The sequence below is a fragment of the Nematolebias whitei genome, chromosome 22 (genome assembly GCF_014905685.2).
Source record: "Nematolebias whitei isolate Nwh7 chromosome 22, NemWhi1, whole genome shotgun sequence".
Classification (NCBI taxonomy): domain Eukaryota; kingdom Metazoa; phylum Chordata; class Actinopteri; order Cyprinodontiformes; family Rivulidae; genus Nematolebias; species Nematolebias whitei.
The window spans coordinates 15,591,961-15,600,100 of NC_056519.1; positions in this window are offsets into that span (position 1 = coordinate 15,591,961).

An 8,140-nucleotide genomic window follows, 5' to 3' on the forward strand; every position below is an offset into this window, starting at 1 on the left:
GTGTACACCCAAGTACTTGTAGCTGGAGACCACTTCCACCGCAGATCCTCTTATGTTCAGGGGGGTGTAGGTGTTTTTGTTCCTTCTGAAGTCCACAATCATCTCCTTTGTCTTCTTCACATTGATGTGAAGGTTATTCTCTCTGCACCAGCTCTCCAGGTGTTCCACCTCCTGCCTGTAGCTGGACTCATCATTGTTTGTGATGCATCCCACCACCGCTGTATCATCTGCAAACTTTACAATGTGACAGCCTGGATGGGTAGCTGCACAATCATATGTGAGCAGAGTAAACAGGAGGGGGCTCAACACACATCCCTGAGGAGAGCCAGTGCTGAGGGTTATGGTGGAGGAGGAGAGGTTGTGGATCCTCACTAACTGTGGTCTGTTTGTTAAAAAGTCTAGTACCCAGTTGCAAATGGAGGGGCTTAGTCCTAGTGTGGATAGTTTGTCCATCAGGGTTTGGGGGATCATGGTGTTGAAGGCGGATGTGAAGTCCACAAAGAGCATACGGACGTAAGAGTTTTTCTGCTCCAGGTGGTTGAGTGCAGTGTGGACCACAGAGGAGATTGCATCCTCTGTTGATCGGTTCTCACGGTATGCGTACTGATGAGGGTCCTCGTTGATGTTGATGGTTGTTTTGATGTGAGTCATGACCAGTTTTTCGAAGCATTTAGCGACTATCGGGGTGAGGGCCACTGGCCGATAGTCATTCAGACCAGTCACTGTAGAGCTTTTTGGGACTGGGATGATGGTGGCAGTCTTCAGGCAGGTGGGAACTGTCTCCAGGGTAAGTGAGGTGTTAAAGATGTCTGCCAGCACCTCACAGAGCTGATCAGCACATTCCTTCAACACTTTTCCGGGGATGTTGTCTGGGCCAGTTGCTTTGTGCGGATTAATCCTCCTGAAGGTACTCCTTACTTCTGCTGAGGTCACGCTGAGATGCTCTTCATCCGGTGGTGAGGTGAGTCTGGTGCTGGGTGGTCTGTTCGGGTCTTCAAAGCGTGCATAGAACTTGTTGAGGGCATCAGGCAGAGATGGGTCTTTGGGACATTGTTCACTCCTTCCTTTATAATCTGTTATGCACTTAATGCCCCTCCACATGCTCCGAGGGTCTTGTGAGATGAATTGACCCTCGATCCTCTTTGCATATGTGGCCTTGGCCCTCTTAATACCAGCAACCAGCTCTTTTCTTGTCCTACTCAGCTCCTCTGAGTTTCCAGACCTGAAGGCAGTGTTCCTGGCTTCCAGCAGGGTACGCACCTCTGCATTCAGCCAAGGTTTTCTGTTTGGGTAGCTTTTAACATATCTGATAGTGGAGACTGTGTCAGTACATGTACTAATGTAACCCAGTACTGAGGATGTGTATTGGTCAAGATCAAGCGAACCTCCATTTTCAGCAGCTTCTCTGAAAACCTGCCAGTCTGTTCGATCAAAACAATCTCTCAGTATGGGGCCACTGTCCTGGATCCAGCATTTAACTTTCTTTTGTACCGGTCTGGAGCGTCTCAGCGGGGGCATGTAAGCAGGAGCCAGGAAGATTGAGATGTGGTCTGACAGTCCTAGGTGGGGGGCGGGGTTCGGCTTTGTATGCATCTTTTACGTTCGTGTAAACACGGTCCAGCATGCGGTCTCCACGTGTCGGAATCGTCACATGTTGATTAAAGCTTGGGAGACAGTCCTTTAGATTCACGTGGTTAAAGTCTCCGGCTACAACGTAAAGAGCCTCGGGGTGTTTGCTCTGCAGCGAGCTGATGATATCATGTAGCTCCTGTAGCGATTCATTAGCATTAGCGTCCGGAGGAATGTAAACAACTGTGATAAAAGTCACTGTGAACTCTCGGGGTAGATAATGTGGCCGACATTTCACTGTTATTTGCTCCAAAGCCTTCGAGCATGAGCTATTTACAACAGTACAGTTCGTGGACCAACTTTTACTCACGTAAATGCACACTCCGCCCCCCCGTGATTTCCCCGTTAGCTCGCTGCAGCGGTCCGCTCGAAAAAAAAGTCTGTCATCCAGCTGGAAGACTGTATCCGGCGTTTCACTTGTAATCCACGTTTCTGTGAGGCAAAGCACTGCACACTTCTTCATCTCTTCTGAGGCGCCCGCTCTCAGACGAAGTAAATCCACCTTGTTGTCCAACGAGCGGACATTCGACAGAAAGAGAGACGGCATGGGGAGTTTACCGGCTTTAGCGTTAGCTCGTAGCCTCACCATAACCCCCGCCCGGCATCCTCTCCTCTTAAGCCGGGAGCAGCGCTTCCTCTTCTGCCCGCTGGAACGCCTCTGCTGCAGCTTCCAGGTAGATGACTTTAAGATCTGCATTCTGCCGAGCGTAGCTTTGAGTTTGTTGCTGATTTCTGCTATATTTCGTGGCAAATCCGCTCCTATTCTCATCAGTTCGGTTCGGCTGTAGTTCACACGCATAAATCGCGCGGAGTCAGGCACAGAGTCAATATCAAAACTTCTAAAAACTGGGATGGTACCGGGAGCCTGTGAAGCTGCAACTGCTCTGAGCGCGGCCATGGGATACGTTTATTTGTGAACCATTCCATTGTAGATGTGTCTTTATGTTTTGGATCATTGTCTTGTTTGAAGATAAATCTCCGTCCCAGTCTCAGGTCTCTTGCAGACTCAAACAGGTTTTCTTCCAGAATGGTCCTGTATTTGGCCCCATCCATCTTCCCATCAATTCTGACCATCTTCCCTGTCCCTGCTGACAAAAAGCAGGCCCAAACCATGATGCTGCCACCACCGTGTTTGACAGTGGGGATGGTATGTTCAGGGTGATGAGCTGTGTTGCTTTTACACCAAACATATCGTTTTGCATTGTGGCCAAACAGTTCGAGTTTGGTTTCATCTGACCAGAGCACCTTCTTCCACATGTTTGATGTGTCTCCCAGGTGCTTGTGACAAACTTTAAACGTCACTTTTTCTGGATATCTTTGAGAAATGGCTTTCTTCTTGCCACTCTTCCATAAAGGCCAGATTTGTGCAGTGTACGACTGATTGTTGTCCTATGGACAGACTCTCCCACCTCATCTGTAGATCTCTGCAGTTCATCCAGAGTGATCATGGGCCTCTTGGCTGCATCTCTGATTAGTCTTCTCCTTGTTCGAGATGAAAGTTTAGAGGGACGGCCGGGTCTTGGTAGATTTGCAGTGGTCTGATACTCCTTCCATTTCAATATGATTGCTTGCACAGTGCTCCTTGGGATGTTTAAAGCTTGGGAAATCTTTTTAAACTTCTCCACAACAGTATCTTGGACCTGTCTGGTGTGTTCCTTGGTCTTCATGATGCTCTCTGCGCTTTGAACAGAACCCTGAGACTATCACAGAGCAGGTGCATTTATACGGAGACTTGATTACACACAGGTGGATTCTATTTATCATCATCAGTCATTTGGGACAACATTGGATCATTCATAGATCCTCACTGAACTTCTGGAGTGAGTTTGCTGCACTGAAAGTAAAGGGGCCGAATAATATTGCACGCCCCACTTTTCAGTTTTTTATTTGTTAAAAAAATGTTTGACACATCCAATAAATTTCATTCCACTTCACGATTGTGTCCCACTTGTTGTTGATTCTTCACAAAAAATTTAAATTTTATATCTTTATGTTTGAAGCCTGAAATGTGGCAAAAGGTTGAAAAGTTCAAGGGGGCCGAATACTTTCGAAAGGAACTGTATGTATGTGTATATAATATGTCTTAAGCTTGAATTTATAAGCAGGATTTATATACAAGTGTTGATCAAGGGTAATATGTGTACAGGAGACAAATGTAAAACCTAATAAACTTTAGTAAAATAAACAATAAAGCCCAAAATACCTGCCTGTGTAAGTTTGGTTTTTAGGTGGCTTTAATAGGTTATATAGCTATTACACTCCTCTGCATTCTCCTGGGCTGAACAGTGGTTCTGTAGCTGTAGCTGTAGCTCAGTTTTATCTCCCTAACCACCTTCCTCCACAGCAGCGAATCACCTGATTAGCCACACCTGCACCTGTTTCAAAACCTGCACCTCCTGCTCTCAGTCAGATGTTCAGCCCACGCTGGAGCATTTATTGTCTCTGGTAATTCTGCGACAGCCTGAAACCTGAAAGTGTTTTAAGTCTTCACTGACCTGTTGATATTTTTCCTATCTGTCCAGTTTTGCCTGCCGTGTCCTTCCTGGCTCCTTGGCTACGTCTGGCTCGCCTGAACACTCAACTCAGCCCGAACTGAATTCTGGATTCATCTGCAAGAGTCCACCGTTCACCTCATATTCACCTCTGTGGATCTCACCTACTCCGTCGGACTCTGAATCTCCTTCTCTTCAGCGCGACCTGCAACACGACCAACTGTAAAACAGACTCTACAACTAATACTATTCATGTGGAAAACAATCTGAATGCACCACATACTCATCCTGTCTCCCGTTTCCTCCTGCAGCCAAACACCTGTTGACCAGCACTGGAAATAAACTCATTGTAAACCTGAGTCTGTGTCTCTTTAGTCTGCCATTTGGGTTCTTTAAAAATTAACAATAATGTTAGTAACTCTCTAATTAGCTTAAATGGGTTATTTGGATGTACCTGTGAAGGCGTAGCCAATCAGCAGTGGCTTATAATTCTTGGTTTATCTATTTTATTTGTTGTGTGTTACACTTTTTAAAAAAAAATCCACACTCACAACAAGCATTTCTAAACATTCTAAAAACAAATGAAAGCATATGTTCACAAGTTTATCCTTAATAACCGTGTTTGTATTACAAACGTATATCTTCATATGTAGTAGTGGACCACGACTGGTTGTATTTAAAATATGCAGTTGCAAGGTCACATACAGCTCGGATCAATAACTGTCACGATACAATGGCACGGTCTGAGGTCATGAGCTCTGCCAAACACTCAATAAGTTCCGACCTGCACCAGATTGTGCGGCTGAGGAGGAACACCAACACTGTTTATTTCTGCTCGCTCGTCACGCATTCCTGTTCTATCAGAACCTAAGGTCTGAGTGCATACCGATACAAATAGCTCCTTCGTCCAAGGATCGATGGCCACTTATCGCTCCTGCAGTGCTTTATGCACCTCTCATCACAAGTCCAGTCATAAAGTCAGTATCGATGCCTGCCACGTTACATACCATTAGATTATTGCATTCAAGGTGTTCTCTTTCCTTCGTATGAACCTTTTTTCGTTTCCAAGAAATTGTGATTTTTCTGCTGAATTGCAAGGATATAGAACAGGGGTTCCCAAACATTTCCATGCCATGGCCCCCAAACGGCATTAGCTTCTGGCCGAGCCCTCTCACAAACCCACAAACATCTGCACGACTGTATAAAGCCATACTTAATGTATGCTTCCTCATACCTGCTTATTTTAGCTGGCCATGAATTCTTTTGGGGGTTTTTGTGTATGTGTGTGTGTTTTTTTTTTTTTTTTGTTTTTTTTGCAGCAGTTTCCACCACAGCAGGGCTGCTGGTCGGTTCCTTCTGTCTTTTTAGAAACCTCTTCATTTCGTCCTTGCTAGCTTGAAGAGTAAAGCAGCTTGATACATTTGACTGACAGCCAATCAGAAAGATGAGCGTGGTGAAAAATATTTCAATATATTATTATAAACTATATTTTAAAATAGTTATTGAAAAATAGATTTGATTTTATTACAGTAATGTTAAAATTTTTAATTAAAACATTTTTGGTGTTGCTTTTGAAAAAAAAATCTCTCCAGCTTTCCCCCCCTAGCGCCCCAGGGGGCCACGGCCCCCACTTTGAAAAACGTTGATATAGAACTCAGGAGATTTAGACCACAGCTGTTATTATTTATCACTCACTGCTGAAGGCAAATGTGGAGAGATAATGTTTTAGCATGTGTCTGAGTGTTTATTTGTATGTACTGTTAACTAAATATCTCATTCAGACTCGTACTAGCTTACCCTGCGTACATAATCTCGTACCACCGCACATGTGATGCGAACGACAATAAAGACTCTCTGACTCTGATTAATCACTGAGTAGATTTCAAACTATTGTTCCATATTTTCCGAGCAGAGCACTTTGCTCTCAGACTGCAGGTTTACTTGTAGTTCCTAGAGTTTCCAAAAGCAAAATGAGAGGCAGATCTTTCAGTTCTCAGGCTCCTCTCTTGTGGAACCAACTTCCAGTTTCTGTCCGTATAGGGCTGACCCATTGTCTACTTTTAAGATTTTCTTTTTGATAAATCCTATAGCTAGGGTCAACGTGGGTTTCCTGAGCTATCCCTTAGTTGTGCAGCTTTAGGCTTAGACTTCTGGAAAACAAATTGACCACATTTCCTCACTCTGCTGCTGTCTTTACTTTCTCTATTCTACCTGTTTGTATTTGTAATAATTTATTTCCGTAACGTGTTTGTTTTTTTCGTCTTTCCTCCAATAGAAAGTACACCTGGACCTACCATCCTCTGAATTACCCTACACAATTTGCATCTCTTGAATCTAGCTGTGCTAAAAACTGCACTGTATTGTTTTCTTAACTTTTTCTTATGCTGTAAACATGCCCTGACTGTACAGTCTCATCATTTTCAGTTGTTTTTTTTTCTTCCAGCCTTTGTGTGAATCGGCATTGTTTGATTTATCTGTCACTTTGCTGCTGGTACACCTGAATTTCCCTACTGAGGGACAATAAAGCTTATTTCCAGTCTATTCTATTGTAAACCTGGGATTCTTCCGGATAGCTTCATTACGCAACTTCTGCCATGACATGCTCTCAGTCAGAAGACTCAGACTTCTCTTCAAGACAAAAATCTCAATGCATTTTTCCTCATACAGATTTTTTTTTTCTACTTTAATAAACACATTAAAAGATATCAACATGTAGAAAATCATTAGCCCTTATAGTCTGACATTTAAATGCAGCCACTTCTAAGTTGTCTGAGGATGCTGTGTTCTTTTTGAATAAATGTCAGACTAATAAGGCACAAAGAGCCACACTGGTGCAATTCAATATTCGTCCTTAAGCAGTGGATGCTATGAATGCATTTACCCCTGCAACATGCACGGTTATCATCTATGATACAGTGGAGAAGTGCCTCCGGATCTACCTCCATCAAAAACCATGGATGGCTATGGATGTCCGGGCACTTCTTAGAACCCGTAACTTGGTCTTCAAGTCAGGTGACAGAGGACAGTACAGCTTGGCGAGGGCAGAGCTGCGGAGAGGCATCAAAGCTGCTAAGGCAGCTTTTAAGAGGAATGTGGAGGATTATCTCACCAACAACAACCCGCGGCTGGTGTGACAGGGGATACAGAGCATCACCAAATATAAGGGCTCCACACCCGTCACCGCTGATGCATTACTAGCGGAGGAATTAAATAATTTCTTCTCTTGCTATGAGGCAGTGTCTCCATAAACAGATGCACAGCCACCACTGACCTCCAGTCGCAGTACACTCACACCAGGAACATCAGGTGAGGCAGGTGCTGACGACCGTGAACGCCTGGAAAGCAGCCGGACCGGATGGTGTACTCGGAAAAGTACTCTGTGCCTGTGCTGACCAGCTAGTGGGAGTCTTGACCAGGTTGATCAACCTCACTGTCACAGGCTACCCCCCAGTGCCTGAAACCAGCTACCATCTTTCCTGTCCCAAAGTCTCCTACCCAGGAAATGCAAGACAGAATAAAAGGATATACTATTAAGAAGATTTTTGAAGGATTCCTTACTCCAGAGTCTGAAAAGATGAACATGTTTAATGCATTTTTACTACAGAGAGGCAAAAAAAAAATCTAATTATTGAGTTCAATGATTTGTTTTTAAGCTGGATTTTCCACAGTTTTTTTTTAAAATTATTATTTGCATGTCAGGTTTGTTCAACAAAAGAGTGGAAATGTTAAAAATGTTCTAATTTTTTTTTATTATTTATATTCACCTCTCTTCAGGAGAAGTTCATGTTGCCTTCAAGTTTTTGGTGTTAATGTGTTTCAAACGCAACGATTAATGCAGTTTCTAAGATTTGTGCAAAAATTGTTTATGCAAACTTGAGCACAATTTCTCAGCATTTCCTGTTGACTACGTCACTGTTCAAGCTATTTGTGGTTATTTCAGTTGCACGGCTATGTTAACATTTATTTATGCATTTATATAAAATAAAATGACTATTTACTGCCCCACCCCCAATATACAT